The sequence below is a fragment of the Phoenix dactylifera genome, chromosome 18, assembly GCF_051530095.1.
Source record: "Phoenix dactylifera cultivar Ajwa chromosome 18, Ajwa_hap1_PhDact_Kaust_v1.1, whole genome shotgun sequence".
NCBI lineage: Eukaryota > Viridiplantae > Streptophyta > Magnoliopsida > Arecales > Arecaceae > Phoenix > Phoenix dactylifera.
Window position 1 is genome coordinate 8,086,128 of NC_143207.1, and position 15,334 is coordinate 8,101,461.

The window sequence follows — 15,334 nt, forward strand, 5'->3', positions numbered from 1 at the left end:
ATAGAGAATAATTCGTACTCAAATTCCAGGCACACAAAAGAATTTATGAATAGATAAAGGTGAACTTAATACTTGGTCCTTCACTTGCCTACAATTTTACATTTAGCCCATAGATGGTTAGCATTTCAAGCTTGTATTTGCACACAATTAGGCCCGATTTTATACAAAATCATCTCTATTTTGTACATATGTACAAGCAAGCCAGGGATTAAACATAATATGGCCATTGGAATCTAGGACTCAATATAAATAGGAATTAAATGTAAAATTGCAGTCAATCTGGGGGCCAAACCTCAATTGACCCACATTTAAATTAATTTCCAAAATTTTAATCTCCCTCAACTCTAAATATAGAAAGATCTAAACGACACTAAATCATAATTGTTACAAACAAAGACTTTCCTAAGCTAACCTATTAACTAAGGGTGCGAGGGTTTCGGTTAAAGTTGAGAATTGAAGCAATGCAACCTCATTGGATCAATCTGGTTTGAATTTTAGCACATATTGTTCCAGTTCTATTTGGAGGAAAAGGATTCATATAGCCGACACCAACTAGTTTCGGATTACGACTTAGCTGAGTTGAGCTAAGCTGTATTGGTCCGATTCTGTTCTGGTTTTGAACAATCCTATCGGCACGGTTCGCAATCTCTTTATTGGACCACATACCAATACCATCTTGGTAGTATAGGGGTCAGTTCGATATATCAACACTTGGTATGCCTCCATCACACAAACTGCTTCAATACTGGTACAATATACTTAGTACGAATTAGTATGGACCGCTATGGCTTACCATGCTATCAAGTCAGGTTGATTTTTAGGTATTTTGCTTACATACCCTCCTAAATATTAGAATTTAGGTAAATATCCTCCCAAAATTGATATTTGCACGTATACCCTCATAAAACACTTGTTTTGTATGTATACCCTTCTTTTTTCTTCTTTTTTTTTTGTGCATATGTACCTATGCCATCTAATGTTATTTAGAAATTAGCAATTTAAAATTGGAATGACTAAAATACCCTTAATGGGTAGACATGCAAAAAGAAATATTTATAAGAGTATACATGCAAATAGTAACTTTGCGAGCATATTCACGCAATTTCAAATATTTTAAGAGAGTATACACAAAAAAATCTTAATTTTATTATCTACTCCTTTATATTTTCTTTGAAAAAATTGCTCAGAAAAAAGATAGATTCGACGATTAGGTAAAAAAGAGAGTTATGAAAGTTATTTCACTAATCATGAGATTGTTCTACTTCTTTATTCTTCATTTATAACAACTATTACATCTTATTTCATCAAAACCCAGCTTGTAATTTTTATTGTTATAGATGCATGTATGAGGGTATGATTAGAATCTAGAAAAGAATTAGAATCTCCTAAAGGCACACGATATATTGCAATAATCGAGCTTTCTTATTATTGTTGTGCTTATGGGTGGAAGAACAACATCAATCATTTCCGAGCAAAGCCATTGAAGGACTTCAAAACCCTTCAGACTCACTAACAAGCTCCGTGCCTATATGATAGAAGGCTATTCCTTATGTTAGGTATCTTAAGCCACTTTTCTTTATAGCTTCAATTTTCTAGAAGAAGAAAAAAATTTAGTGTGTGGGGCCTATCTTGTTACAACGATTTTAAATCAGCCACCTACATGTACACGAGAAGTTTTCTAGCTCTAAAAGATAAACATTGCAAATCTCACACACTAAAGGATAAATGTTGCAAATCTCTCATAATATTTTTTTTGAAATAATCCATAAAGCTACAGGCAGGACTTGACCATCTTTATGTAAAAAAGAATACAATGAAAGAAGAACTCCAATGGCAATGAGAGGGAATTGGAATTCGGTGGCGAGAACTCCAATAAAGAGATGAGAGGGAAAAGTGTTGCCGATGGTGAAGGAAGTCGAGAGAATGGTTTTGTTTTGGACAAGGAAATGAAAGACAAGGATCAAGAGAGATCGAAAATGTCTTTGAGAAGGTAGAGGGATTAGGGTGATCTTGAGCAGAAGAGGGCAATCGCATGGGAAGAGGGTAAGTTCAATGGGTCGGATAAGTTTCCAGCAGATCCATTAACTTGTTATCCGCTTCAAGAAAAAAAGATAATTTCATAATTTTAATTAATTTTTATTTTAAAAAAATATTTTCGCTAATGGCGTCAGCTAAGTCATTATACTAAAGGTATTCATATAAAAATAGTATTTTGTGAGAGTATGTAATGCAAATATCAATTTTGGAAGAGTATTCATGCAAATTCTAATATGTAGGCAGATGTTCACATAAAAATTCATAAATTTTTTGCATATATACCCTCCTAAATATAAAAAATTGTATAAATACACTTGCAAAATTGCTATTTACATACATACTTTATAAATATTTCCTTTTGCATGTTTGTCGGTTAAAGGTATTTTAGTCATTTTAATTTTAAACCGCTGCTTTCTTAATAGTGTTAAATGGCTTGCGTGCATATGCAAAAAAAAAAGGGTATACACGTAAAATAAGTGTTTTATGAGGGTATATAGTAGATATCAATTTTGGGAGGTATTCATGTAAATTTCAATATTTAGAAGAGTATGTATCCAAAAGAACCCTTAATTTCTTTAGATCAAGAGGTCAGGCGACCTGATCAAACGCAGAAAACAACCCACCTACATAATATAATGTTATATGTACAATGTTTATGTTATAACATACATATGACCTCATGGTTTACTCTATCATATACTCCTAGTATATGATAGCCTTCATCTTTATATATAATGTTTATAATATAACACACATTGTTGTGGCATGATATTTATAAAATTTATTATTTTTAAGTTTGTTATTATAATACCATTTAACAGATTATTTGTTGGTTAATATTGCTCACTAATTGTTCTAAATGGATATCTTGAATACATCTAATAAATTTTGATCCTAAAAATTATTTTCCTTTTTTTATAATGGGTAACTAGAGAACCAACCCATATGTTCGCTTTATTGGTTTGATCAAGTTCCAACTTTAACTCACTTGATTCTAATTCTAAAAATTGAAAATCAACTAGATTTGGTTTAGTTCTAGGCTGACTCCTAACCTCGAAGCAAACTCACATGCACCCCTCCTAGTACCTAAGACATTCATTTAGTAAACGTCTAATACAAGACACTAATGTTGGGAATTGTATCCTAAATGTCAATCGTCAGCATATTGATGATTGAATTTTGTAAATGAATTGACAAATTAATAAAGTATTATTTGGCATTATTCGTCATTTCATCTTCAAATGAACTCTTATATGATGAAGTCCTTAGGACTTATGTTATGATAAAGGAGGATTTATCTTTGAGTCCTTAAACTTGTTCGCGACCAAATGATATGTTGTTACTAGGACGACAACATTATCGAGATTAGGTCGTTGTGTGACATATACGTTGGTTGTCCTCTTAACCAAGGAGTGTGGAGACACTGGTATGCCATACAGGTAAAGTGTAGGAGTACATTTCACTGAACGTGACCAATTCCGGAATGCTCTACTGTCGAGAGATGTTCCGAGTGGATATGGGTATAAGTTTGGCCCTCTGACCTGAGATCGCAACCTGTAACTAGCAAGCAACTCACTATACTTTGGTACCGGACTACCTGAATTTCTAATTCAGTGACGGAAGGTCACTGGGTGCAGTCAAGTACTTGTGTAGTCAGTTGTGAGTCGAGATGGAATTGACGCCTCCTGGAAACAGAAGATAATGTCTTGTGATTAATTTAGCAAAACCTTGGCCAGGGTTATCCCAGTGAGGAGTCACGGAATATCTAAAGTTAATCACATAATGGATGTACTAATTATAGGGTTGACAGTGAGCTCTAAGTCATCCTGGCATTAGGAGTCAAAGGGATTGAATTATACAGTAACCATAGTCCAGGATTCCAGAATATTTGCTACGCATATATTCGGCCTATCCGGACGTCGGGTACCATTGCTAGATGGTCACATCGATTAATATAGGAAGACATTCCTATACTACCGGCTTAGGTTCGAACTATGAGGTCATACGCATAGAAGTTTCTAGGTTGATCAAATGGCTAATTGATGATTAAGAATCATTCAGGGGTAATTTGGTCAATTCCATTGGCAAATTATCCTAAGCAAAAGTTGCATTAAAATAATTATTGAATTATTTGAGGATTAATTAGCAATTAGATTGCTAATGAACTCAATTTGATTGAGTAATTAAGCTTAGGTTGAGCCAAATTGAATAGAATTCAATTTGGGCTGCATCAGGATTTGACCTAATTGGATTGGGTTCAACCCAAGTAGATTGAGCTTGACCCAATTGATGGAACTTGACCCAATTGGATTGGGCTTGATCCAAATCAATTAGAAGACCTTATTTGATAAGGATTATGAGTCCAAATAATCAGAATTGGATAAGGAGAAGAATCCCTAAATTTTATGAATCCATCCTTATCTTCTTGGAGAAAAATGACACCTTAATTTATCCCCAATATTTTCTACACTTATCCTCTTTATTTTTGGCCAAAAATTGGCGTGAGAAGAGAGGAGGCGTGGGGCTATATTTCCTATAAAAATGGTGCCTTAAATCTTTCTAGAAAGATTTAGATGAATTTCCTAATTTGTAGGAATTGCATGGTGCATGAAATAGGGTGGTCTGCGGCTGAACTTTGGATGCATGAATTCCTATCTTTTAGGGATTCAAAATGCATGAAATTTGGATATGTTTATCTCCTCTTAGCTGCCAAACCACCAGAATTTTTTGGAAATTTTATCAGCCAAATTAGTTGGCTAAATTAGGTGTGAGGCGTGGGGTGGTCTTTTGGCTATAAAAGACCCCCATGCCTTGGGTTCAAGATATACCATATTTAGATGTTTCAAAAAATTCTGAAAAAATTCTCTGAGGGCCTCCATCCCTTCTTCTCCTTCTTCCTCACGTCCATCCTCCATCTCCTTGAAGAACAATCAAAGGTTGAGTGTTTAGAAGGAGAAAGCTTCAGCCATTGCTGCGTTCCTGCGCGAGCTAGCACTCCCGCGGAAGACGATCTACCTAGGGCTTTGCGTGTACTTCTCATAGAGGCCATTCGTGTGCGTGGCTGCGAAGTCAAGGATCAGATCCATAAGTTTCTTCCATCATAAAAGGTATTAATCCCCATCAATATTTTATTTTGGAGTCAGGGTCTAGGTCTGATTCCCCGAGGTTTTACCCTCCTTTGGGGCTCCTCACGGAGTTATCTCCAGAATCCATTCGATGGATATTCGGAAATTAATCGGAATAGAGTTCTTAAGTTTCAGATCTGATAGTTAATAATGCATAAAAGTTTTAGCATAATTGTTTAAACGATTCCGACATAATCCTATGTATTCTTAAGGTGCTGATTTCTAGATTTGATCTTGTAAGCATGCATGAATTAAATTGTTTGATTCGGTTTTTCCGCTGCGTTTTAAAACTTAAAAAGAACTACGTATGGCTTGATCCCCCTTATGAAGGGGTACGTAGGCAACCCGATCAGGTTCAGCCATGGTTTAAAAAAAAAAAAATTCAGCATGCTTAATACCGAAAAACTTAGGATTCACTTTCAGTGGTATCAGAGCAAAGGTCCAAGAGTTGTGACCGATCTCCGGGAACTCTCACGCGTGATCGTGTGACGAAGCGTGGCTCTCCGTCCGGAGGCGTATAGAGATGCATGCTCTGATAGGTATACATGGGTGTCACCCTATTTTTAATAGGACCGAACCCATGTAGGAGTGGAGACTCCCCCCATCAGTGGTATCAGAGCTAGGTTCATGTTTAAACTTTTATGTTTTAATTTTTGCAATTAAATCTGAAATCATGAGCATGCTTAGATTAGATCTAAAGTATTTTTTTTATGATTGATTTAATTGCTGATTATGCATGATTAACTAGACCTGAAATTTTGAATGCATATGATGCATATTTGTGTTAAGATTTGTATCATAAATAAATCTGAAATCATAATATTGTTTGGATTAGATCTAAATAAAATTTATGATTCATATGATCTCTGATTTTAATGAACAAATCAGATCTGAAAATAAAAGTGAAAAAACAAATACATAAGATGTATGTTGTTTGTATTAATTCATGTTGTTATGTATATGTGATGCATGAACATTAAATATAATGACTTAAACATGAATTAAATCTGATTACATGTGATTAATTACAAAAACTCAGATCTGAAAATATGTTTTAAGAACTGAAAGATTGTAATTAATATGTAATTAAAAAGAAATATGCAATGATCAAAACTTTCATAAGTCTAAACTTAATTGAGAATTAAGTGTTATGAAATAGAATTGTAACTCAATTAATTGACATTGCATAATTATTTGGGCATATGGGTTAGCTTGAATCAAGTTTCTAGTATTGGGTTAGACCTAAGGTTAGAATCATACATGGACAAATAGAATTAATTGATCAAATCTAATTAAGTAGTAATTAGATTAGGTCAAGAAAATTCTAGGTCAATTTACAATAGTTGTAGATGGATCAAGTCCATGTCTTTGATTAGACCAAGATGGAACTTGATTTAGGCTCAGAGGTGTAGCCCGAGTCATTTGAGTAATCAAATCGAAATTGATTAACCAGTCAGTGTCTAAGGTAAGTTTGGCAGTTTTGACCGGTGGTTTTTAATTGGGAGCTACTCGCACTGATTCGTCTTTGTCGAGTTAATGGCATATCCCTTCCACCGATCTCACTTACCTGGCCGACATGGTCAATCATATTTTGATTGGATCACTTAATGATTCGAGTTAGCCCATGCCTATAAGGAAAATCAGTTTGACTGATTTAGGTGCCTCCTTAACCGGTTTGAGTCTAATCTGATTTGGTGAAGTCAGTGGGAGAAATTAGACTAACCGGATCTTCTTATCTATCCTAATTAAGAAATCATCTAAAATTATTAGGTCCTTAAAATGAAATGGTTATGGGGATAACTAGGTCATAGCCTCCCATTAAGTTGGGTGATAATGGGTCCAATGTTTTGATAATTATTGGAGGCGCGACACACCTGGTACTTATCAAGCATTGGAGTTGTCATTCAATATATGATGAGTTAAGTGTACCTTCAATAGGCGGTCAGGTGAGCCGAGCCACACTCGGGCTTGGTCGTCTATTAGTTGATTAGACTTAACCCTATCATTTAATGGTTGGACCTAACTAGGGTATTCGGTGGAGGCGCCACACGCCTGCCGAAGAACCTAGGGCAAAATTATCACTAGAAGTTGCTTGGTGAAGCAACTGGTTTAGAACCTACCAATAGGTGCATATGGGTTAACCGAGCCACACTCGGGCCTATATGCGATCTATTGGGTTCTAGTGCCCACTAAAGAATTAGGAGTAATCTTTCGAATTGGAGGTAGAGGCTACCAATTTGTATAAAATAGTGGGAGTATCTTTAGACTAAAGTCCAAGTCTACTGTGTTTAGTCAATTCATATACTAATAACCAAATTTTCTTTTATGTAGAAATGGCCACAAGTTTGTCACTTCGCTCATTATTGGATAATGACAAGTTGACTGGTCCCAGCTTCAATAATTGGTATAGAAAGCTGAAAACTCAGCATAGTCAGACCAAAAGGATTAAGGATGACCAAAGTCGGGCAGAATGCTTCTATTGTAAGAAGCAGGGGCATTGGAAGAGGAATTGTCCTCAGTACCTTACCTCACTTGACCCGAACAGGCTAAGCAAGAGAAAAGGTCAATCAGTTGCTGATCAAGGTATTTATATGATAACACCTTGTAATTTCTCTATATGTGATAATTCGACCTGGGTATTAGATATTGGAAGTCCGTTTAATATATGCAATTCGTTGCAAGGACTTCAGGTCAATGAGAGATTTGAAAACAGCGAGAGATTCCTGAATGTTGGAGATGGAAGATCTGTTCCAGTTCTAGCTTTAGAAAATCTCAAACTTGTTTTCAATTCTCATGTAGTTGTCTTGAGTGATTGTCGCTATTGTCCTACATTCTTATTGAATGTAATTTCCGTAGGCCTTTTGGCCATGAACGGTTATGAAATTTCAATAAAGAAATGTTCTTGTGATATCATTATGAATGGTGTTATTGTAATGAATGGACAATTGAGCAATGGCATCTACTTGTTATCACAACCTGTTAATGTAATGTACACGTCAAGTAAGCGTCCTAGAATAGATAATGTCACGGATGTCTACCTTTGGCATCATAGGCTAGGTCATATTAACAAGAACAGGATGAACAGGTTAAGTAAAGAGGGAATCCTCAATGTTAATGATTGTGAATCATTGACAACCTGTGAGTCATGTCTTCTTGGTAAGATGACCAAATCACTTTTTACCGGAAAAGATGAACGAGCCAGTGATTTATTGACCCTTGTACATTCTGATGTATGTGGGCCAATGAGCACAGATGCTAGAGATGGGTATTCATATTTCATTACGTTTACAGACGACCTTTCAAGGTATGGTTATGTCTATTTAATGAGACATAAATCTGAAGCATTTGAAATGTTCAAACTGTATCGTAATGAAGTAGAAAAACAAACTGGAAGAAGTATTAAAACTCTTCGATCAGATCGAGGAGGCGAATACCTTTCCAATAAGTTTTTGAAATATCTAGGAGAGAATGGGATTCTCTCCCAATGGACTCCTCCTGGTACACCACAGTATAACGGTGTATCAGAAAGGAGAAATCGAACTCTGTTAGACATGGTTCGATCCAAGATGGAGTTTGCGAGTCTGCACATATCCTTTTGGGGATATGCACTTGAGTCAGCCTGCTACATTCTAAATAAGGTTCCAAGTAAGTCTGTAAATAAAACACCACATGAGATGTGGACTGGACGTAAGCCAATGCTCTCTCACCTTAGGGTTTGGGGGTGTCCGGCATATGTCAAACGTTTGAAAACAGACAAACTTGAACCCAAGTCTGACAGATGTTTCTTTGTTGGTTATCCTAAAGAAACTAAAGGATATTACTTCTACTTTGCTGAAGAACAAAAGTTGTTCGTAAGCAATAGAGCTGTTTTCTTGGAGAAAGAATTTCTTAGTGAAGGAACTAAAAGCTCTAATGTTGAGCTTAGGGGAAGTTCAACATGTAGAAGACCCGACACCATCCACTAAACCAATTGAGTCGGATTTGATTAGATCAGATCCAGAACCCATCTTAAATGCACCATTAAGGCAATCAGGTAGAGTACCACGTCAGCCGGACAGATACTACGGTTTCTTGGTCCGGGACGGGGATCCTGTCGAACTTGATGAAAATGATGAGGATCCGATCACCTATATGGATGCTATGCAGAGGCATGACTCTGATGCATGGCTTGGAGCCATGCAATCCGAAATGGAATCCATGAAGGTCAATGATGTATGGACATTAGTTGACCCACCCGAAGGGATTAAACCCATAGGGTGTAAGTGGATTTTAAAAAAAAACGAGGCGCAGACGGAAAGGTAGAGACCTGTAAAGCCCGTCTAGTTGCCAAGAGATATCGTCAACGTTATGGTATTGACTATGACGAGACGTTTTCTCCTGTGGCAATGCTCAAATCCATTCGGATTATGCTAGCGATAGCAGCACACTTAGATTATGAGATCTGACAGATGGATGTTAAAGCCGCTTTTTTAAATGGAGATTTAGAAGAGGAGGTGTATATGATGCAACCTGAAGGTTTTATATCCGCAGATGAGTCTAAGGTGTGCAAACTTCAAAAATTCATTTATGGATTAAAGCAAGCTTCACGGAGTTGGAACATACGATTTGATAAGGTGATCAAATTATATGGCTTTATTAAGAATGAAGAGGAACCTTGCATTTATAAATGGGCAAATAGTTCAGTTATCATATTTCTTGTTTTGTATGTGGATGACATTCTTTTAATCGGGAATGACATTCCTGCATTACAAGGAATAAAGGTTTGGCTATCATCTCAATTTGCCATGAAGGATTTGGGAGAAGCATCTTACATCCTAGGGATGAAGATCTATAGAGATAGATCTAGAAGATTGCTTGAATTATCCCAATCCACATACATTGATACTATACTGAAGAGGTTCAGTATGATTAATTCTAAGAAAGGCTATCTTCCGATGGGCCATGGAATGAACCTCTCTAAAAGGGATTGTCCGACAACCTCTCAAGAAAGAGAGAGTATGGATAGAATTCCATATGCTTAGGCAGTGGGATCTATAATGTATGCCATGACATGTACTAGACCAGACGTGGCATACTCACTAGGAGTAGTGAGCAGATATCAGTCTGATCCAGGTAGCAACCACTGGAAGGTTGTAAAAACCATCCTTAAGTATTTGAGAAATACTAATGATCAGTGGCTTGTCTACGGTGATTCTGACTTAAAACTTGAGGGATATACCGATTCAAGTTTTCAGTCAGATCAAGATGATAGCAAGAGCGTGTCGGGATATATCTTCACTCTTAAGGGTGGGGCTATCTGCTGGAAGAGTTTCAAGCAGCATACAGTGGCAAATTCTATATGTGAAGCAGAATACATCGCAGCATCTGATGCAGCCAAGGAAGCCGTATGGTTGCGCAAGTTCATCACCGAGCTGGGAGTGGCACCTTCCATTGATGGTCCAGTTCCTATATTTTGTGATAACACTGGAGCCATAGCTCAGGCAAAGGAACCTAAAGCACATCAGCAGACCAAGCATATTCTGCGATGCTATCACCTGGTTCGAGAGATTATAGAACGAGAGGATATTGATCTTCAGAAGATTGACACAAAAAAAAATCTGGCTGACCCATTTACCAAAGTCCTCGGCATCAAAGAGTTCAACGAACACAAGTCGAAGATGGGTATTAGATACTGTGCCGATTGGCTTTAGGCTAAGTGGGAGTTGTTGGGAATTGTATCCTAAATGTCAATCGTCAGCATATTGATGATTGAATTTTGTAAATGAATTGACAAATTAATAAAGTATTATTTGGCATTATTCATCATTTCATCTTCAAATGAACTCTTATATGATGAAGTCCTTAGGACTATGTTATGATAAAGGAGGATTTATCTTTGAGTCCTTAAACTTATTCGCGACCAAATGATATGTTGTTACTAGGACGACAACATTATCGAGATTAGGTCGTTGTGTGACATATACGTTGGTTGTCCTCTTAACCAAGGAGTGTGGAGACACTGGTATGCCATACAGGTGAAGTGTAGGAGTACATTTTACTGAACGTGACCAATTCCGGAATGCTCTACTGTCGAGAGATGTTCCGAGTGGATATGGGTATAAGTTTGGCCCTCTGACCTGAGATCGCAACCTGTGACTAGCAAGCAACTCACTGTACTTTGGTACCGGACTACCTGAATTTCTAATTCAGTGACGGAAAGTCACTAGGTGCAGTCAAGTACTTGCGTAGTCAGTTGTGAGTCGAGATGGAATTGACGCCTCCTGGAAACAGAAGATAATGTCTTGTGATTAATTTAGCAAAACCTTGGCCAGGGTTATCCCAGTGAGGAGTCACGGAATATCTAAAGTTAATCACATAATGGATGTACTAATTATAGGGTTGACAGTGAGCTCTAAGTCATCCTGGCATTAGGAGTCAAAGGGATTGAATTATACAGTAACCATAGTCCAGGATTCCAGAATATTTGCTTCGTATATATTCGGTCTATCCGGACGTCGAATACCATTGCTAGATGGTCACATCGATTAGTATAGGAAGACGTTCCTATACTACCGGCTTAGGTTCGAACCTATGAGGTCACACGCATAGAAGTTTCTAGGTTGATCAAATGGCTGATTGATGATTAAGAATCATTCAGGGGTAATTTGGTCAATTCGATTGACAAATTATCCTAAGCAAAAGTTGCATTAAAATAATTATTGAATTATTGGAGGATTAATTAGCAATTAGATTGCTAATGAACTCAATTTGATTGAGTAATTGGGCTTAGGTTGAGCCAAATTGAATAGGATTCAATTTGGGCTGCATCAGGGTTTGACCTAATTGGATTGGGTTCAACCCAAGTAGATTGAGCTTGACCCAATTGATGGAACTTGACCCAATTGGATTGGGCTTGATACAAATCAATTAGAAGACCTTATTGGATGAGGATTATGAGTCTAAATAATCAGAATTGGATAAGGAGAAGAATTCCTAAATTTTAGGAACCCATCCTTATCTTCTTGGAGAAGAATGACACCTTAATTTATCCCCAATATTTTCTACGCCTATCCTCTTTATTTTTGGCCAAAAATTGGCGTGAGAAGAGAGGAGGCGTGGGGCTATATTTTCTATAAAAATGGCGCCTTAAATCTTTCTAGAAAGATTTAGATGAATTTCCTAATTTGTAGGGATTGCATGGTGCATGAAATAGGGTGGTCTGCAGCTGAACTTTGGATGCATGAATTCCTATCTTTTAGGGATTCAAAATGCACGAAATTTGGATATGTTTATCTCCTCTTAGCTGCCAAACCACCAGAATTTTTTGGGAATTTTATCAGCCAAATTAGTTGGCTAAATTAGGTGTGAGGCGTGGGGTGGTCTTTTGGCTATAAAAGACCCCCATGCCTTGGGTTCAAGATATACCATATTTAGAGGTTTCAAAAAATTCTGAAAAAATTCTCTGAGGGCCTCCATCCCTTCTTCTCCTTCTTCCTCACGTCCATCCTCCATCTCCTTGAAGAACAATCAAAGGTTGAGTGTTTAGAAGGAGAAAGCTTCAGCCATTGCTGCGTTCCTGCGCGAGCTAGCACTCCCGCGGAAGACGATCTACCTAGGGCTTTGCGTGTACTTCTCATAGAGGTCATTCGTGTGCGTGGCTGCGAAGTCAAGGATCAGATCCATAAGTTTCTTCCATCATAAAAGGTATTAATCCCACATCAATATTTTATTTTGGAGTCAGGGTCTAGGTCTGATTCTCCGAGGTTTTACCCTCCTTTGGGGCTCCTCACGGAGTTATCTCCAGAATCCATTCGATGGATATTCGGAGATTAATCGGAATAGAGTTCTTAAGTTTCAAATCTGATAGTTAATCATGCATGAAAGTTTTAGCATAATTGTTTAAACGATTCCGGCATAATCCTATGTGTTCTTAAGGTGCTGATTTCTAGATTTGATCTTGTAAGCATGCATGAATTAAATTGTTTGATTCGGTTTTTTCACTGCGTTTTAAAACTTAAAAAGAACTACGTATGGCTTGATCCCCCTTATGAAGGGGTACGTAGGCAACCCGATCAGGTTCAGCCATGGTTTAAAAAAAAAAAATTCAGCATGCTTAATACCGAAAAACTTAGGATCCACTTTCAACTAAATCATACTAAATATTGAGTTTGGTAATCAAAATTATTTGCCATTCATCTAATATTGAAGCTCCTTATTCTAAAGAGTTTTAAACATACATATGCTCCCTAAGAACCTTTTTTAGGAAATTACTAGCCACTAAGATAACCTACATCAATTCATTTCCATAACATGGATTCTTCCCGAGATCACATCAAGAAATAATAATTTTATACTCCTTGCCAAATTTCCAAGATTTAATGGTTAAGAACAACATTGAGCCCTTGTGCTGATCATATTGTCCCTTTATCTCAATTTTTGATGTTGATGTGTTTGGTCAACCATTTGAGAATGCAAGATGATATATCCTTCTCATGTGAACTCATTGTTGTAAATGTAACACATGATCGCAACAGGTAATCCCAATGACTTCATCAATCAACTCTTCTTTATGAGTCACCTTCATGATTCTCCTTATGTTAGAGGGGGCCATATAAACTTGGGTGCTAGCTTCTCTCTCTTTAGGATTACTTAATTCTGAACTCCATTGGCTGAAATTGCTGCATTCTCAGGGTATCTTACTTTTAACAAGATCCTCTCTAAGGTATCATCTATCCTCTTTACCGAGCAATCAAACTTGGCATCTGCTCCTGCAATTTGATCCCTCACATTCCATTTTTCTGCATCATCTATCCTCTTTACCGAGCAATCAAACTTGGCATCTGCTCCTGCAATTTGATCCCTCACATTCCATTTTTCTGCATCATCTATTTAGACAACCCCATACACCTGGAACTATCACATAGATGAACTGCTTGAACATGCCCAACAAGGTTTCTATATATTTAAACATGGTAGGCATACCTGATGGACGTCTAATAATGACTATTTATTTAAGACCATGGCCAAAGCAGGTAATCTAGAAAAAATCATCAGATATCTTGATCGTCATTTAATAAAACGATCGATGAAATATAATGTTTAGTCTAAACATATGATAACCCCTCTATAACCAGTGATCTTTGAAGTCTTTTTCTGCTGCAGAATACAATTGTATTCAAAATCTTACGGACTCCCAGAAAAATGCCCAAAATTGCAAGCTAACTTGGAACCTTGAGTTATTATTATTATTATTATTAATTTAAGAGAGAGAGAGAGAGAGAAGAGGTGGGGAAGGGGGGGTGATGGGGAGTTCCCATTAATTTATTTCATAAGGGATTGAATGAAGAACAAAGAGGTGAGCAAAATCAACCTCCAAAAAAAAAAAAAGCAAGAAAGAGGAAAACTAGGACAGAGGAGCATCTTCAAACACGACACCTTAACGTTTCATCAACAAATCAAGCATTAACGTGCCTTAAATTGCAGCTACTAAAGCTCCCGATCCAGGGTGATATGAAAGTGTTCCGATCTTTCTCACAAAGAAAGGAAAAAAAAAGAAAGAAAGAAAGAAAGAAAGAACGAAAGAGGGTATTGTAACGTTTACATATTGGATTCAATAATCAAGAGCAACGGAAAATAAGCTGGAAATAATACGCTATTGCAACAATCAAGGAAGACCAGTCGGACAAGAAAAGATATCTACACGGCTGGATGCATACCTTTCCACTCTTTCGGCTATCTGCCGAGGCGTTGCGGGTGAAACCTTGCAATTGGGTAATCTTGTGGCGTTAAAAACACGTCCGTGGGCACGGGGCTGCTGGACGCGTCGCGAGGTCTCTCTTCTGACACGTGGAGAACTTATCACAATCTCAAAATGCCCCGAAACCCTTAGCAATCCTGCTCCGAAAAACTTTATGGGCTCGTTTGGTTCGCGGGAAGGATTTTCCCTCCTAGGAATCATATTCCTAGGAAGAGAATACCTAGAAAAGTATTTTTGGCATGTTTGGTTAACCATTGGAAAATGACAAATTTCCAAAGTGCTTATGTTTGGTTGACCATCCACTTTCCTAGGAAAGTTATGTATAATTCCTATTATGCCCCTAATAAAAATTAGTTCTTTAATGCCTCTTTAATGCTTCTTTAATGTTGAAGGGTCTTTTTGGGAAAAAATAAAAAAGGAGTGATTCCCACCTCAT

At 37.2% G+C, this 15,334-nt stretch overlaps 1 protein-coding gene across 6 annotated transcripts in view; it reads right to left on the minus strand.

Moving 5' to 3' along the window:
- LOC103697441 (Lipase/lipooxygenase, PLAT/LH2 family protein) overlaps window positions 1–14,996 on the minus strand; it is a 43,565-nt gene extending 28,569 nt beyond the window's left edge. For 2 of the 6 annotated variants that reach the window (XM_088714520.2, XM_088714525.2), the window contains exon 1: window positions 14,858–14,996. The gene's annotated coding sequence lies outside the window, so the exon portion shown is untranslated. Of the gene's footprint in view, window positions 1–14,612 lie in introns of all 6 variants that reach the window. The other 4 variants (XM_088714521.2, XM_088714523.2, XM_026801241.4 and 1 more) reach the window with 4 other exon arrangements.
- Between the last annotated feature and the right edge of the window lie 338 nt (window positions 14,997–15,334).